The sequence below is a fragment of the Osmia lignaria genome, unplaced genomic scaffold (genome assembly GCF_051020975.1).
Source record: "Osmia lignaria lignaria isolate PbOS001 unplaced genomic scaffold, iyOsmLign1 scaffold0043, whole genome shotgun sequence".
Taxonomy (NCBI): Eukaryota; Metazoa; Arthropoda; class Insecta; order Hymenoptera; family Megachilidae; genus Osmia; species Osmia lignaria.
The window spans coordinates 215,001-217,500 of NW_027478184.1; the positions used below are offsets into that span (position 1 = coordinate 215,001).

The window sequence follows — 2,500 nt, forward strand, 5'->3', positions numbered from 1 at the left end:
ACGAAGTAGTCCGTATGTATTCTAAATGTTGAAGCCTCCTAGAGCTTTAAGCCATGCGAGACATTGAAATGCTGTTTTAACGGGAGCATGCATAATTGCTGCAAACATACTTTTATCACAAGTTCTAGCCACGCCACGGAGGCTTCGAAGTTCCTTCACCATTCGCTTTCCTCTCTTTTGTTACACAGTTTCAGACTACGATCAGGGGTACCGAAACGCTGTATTGATTGTAAACAACCATTTTTATCTTGGAGCGGAGCGTTCCTTTACTCGTTAGATTTGTCTTGTCGCGTGTGTATTCGCTTTTTCGACGCTTTTTAACCATTTAACTTGTTTAGCGAAGCTAAACGCACAGACAGACAAAAAAAAAGGAACAGCATCGCGCGTCAAACAGCGACGACCCATCTGAAGCGATCTTTCATTTATACACCGTTTGTAAACAGAGAGATGTATAAAGCGCGGGGAATCATTCGAAACCCTGGGGCTATTCGAGCTTGCATTTCAGCAAATTATCATCTCAAACATTTCACTCGTTTGCTTTTTCTAAATTTATAGGAGAGCTTCTTTCGTTTATTTTTGACACACCTTTCGTAAATATCGTTTCTGGCAACGTCGGGAGCGTGGATTTCTACAAGTGAACAATCGCGCCGATCCGATAACTTCCAGCAGGATGGAGAATCTTTATAGATTATCTTCCGAGAACTCGGTGCTTTCACGGGCGGTCGTTTATAAATTTTAACGAACGACTCGCGCGCCGTGACGCACTTGCGCTAGTTCGAAGAGATATTTCGAAATTTGTTTCTCTCCTTTAACGGCCTGCATTTAGTGTATCGGTTGCGATTTTCGTCACATCGTTTCCACGACAAACGCCGACGAACTGCCCAACTATCGCTCGTACGTTGCGACTCTTTCTTTGTTTATCGTTCATTCATTCTTTCAATTTCGTTCGATAATCCCGCTCCGAAACGTTCTACTTTCGTTGAACGACGGCGAGATGTTTAGAAAGAAATGAATTACTCTTTTTTCGAGAAGCAAACGCAAGCAGTCTTTTGTTAAGAAAACGACCCTCAGCCAGGCGTGGTCCAGGAATTGTATCCGTGGACCGCAATGTGCGTTCGAAATGTCGATGTTCATGTGTCCTGCAGTTCACACGTTGACGCGCAATTAGCTGCGTTCTTCATCGACCCACGAGCCAAGTGATCCACCGTTCAGGGTAATCGTAAAATTTTGTATTTCAAACTCTTTAGATCTTTAGAGTGTTATTTTCATTATTAACACGCATCACATTCGATACCCACATCACTCTCCCACCCGGCGCGTGCGGGAGAGCGAATTCGGGCGTCGCCAACGTATTTGTTTGTTTGTTCGATCGTTGACGACACGATCGCGTCCAAGGACGGAAACCGTCGGAGAAACGCCCAGTGGCACGCTCCTCTCGACGGTCGGGCGTAAAGTACATTTAAAAACCTTGAAAAGTACGAACGCACACAAGGAATGCGAGCGCGCGTCCTGTCGCTGAATCGTGGGTTGCGAGATTCGAACAGACACACGGCCGGCGACGATCGGTCTAACTAATGGACACATAGTTTTTCAAAGACTCGCTATCGTCGCTTCTCAGCCGGTCCGTAAACAACACACATCGATCAGGCGGACGCACGAATCTTACCACGGTGCGTGTTTCGTAGATTCCAGGTTACCCGCAAGTACCTCTCTCTCCCTCTCGAAAGAGGAATCTCGATCCGTCCTTTTTGGACAATGGAGAAATCTTTTTATCGCAACACGGATGGCAAAGAAACAACCAAAGCGTAGGAGCGTGGGGACGAGAGCGACGAAAAGAACGTCGCGAAAACAAAGTTTCGACGGTTGCTCGTTCTAATACATCGTAGTTTCAACTCTCTCAGTTTTAACCACTCCTAGACGCTTCGTAAACTTTTAACAATTCTTCGCCTCCGCGAGTTTCATTTCGAATAGAGCGAACGCAACACGGACCAAAAAAACTCCGGTGATGCCAGATCATTTAGCAAAGATCAGACGGCGGGTCATCTGTATTCCTTTTCTCTCTTTTTTATATCTTTCCATTTAACTAGGGTGTCGCAACGACGGGTACATTTATATATTTATATATATTGTATTTCAATTTTAATGATCCTTCACTTTCGGTTTGTAATAATATGATCCTTCTTTCATTTCGATCCTTCATATTGTAGGTTAACCAACAGAAGTTTGTTTTTTTACGACTTGTATTTTTGTGGTTTGTTTGTTTGTTTCTTACGACTTGTTTGTACCCGATCAAGTAGACGACGACCCATAAGTATAAGTTAGAGAGATAAAGGTCGAGAGACCTCACGCAAGCGTCTTTTACTTCCATTCACATCAGCCAGAGAGAAATGGTCCGGCGTCGTGCTCTTTGGCGCCGTTGGTCGCACAGTTTTTTTGCCGGCGGTTCCGAACGGACGGGAGAAACGCGATGAGTAATCAAAGCGACCTCCGCACGTAACCG

At 44.9% G+C, this 2,500-nt stretch overlaps 1 non-coding gene across 1 annotated transcript; it reads right to left on the reverse strand.

The window, feature by feature from the left end:
• Window positions 1-1,061: 1,061 nt before the first annotated feature.
• Window positions 1,062-1,216, reverse strand: LOC143307062 (5.8S ribosomal RNA). The gene has a single exon (XR_013064299.1). It is a non-coding gene; the product is annotated as a 5.8S ribosomal RNA (ribosomal RNA).
• Window positions 1,217-2,500: the final 1,284 nt, after the last annotated feature.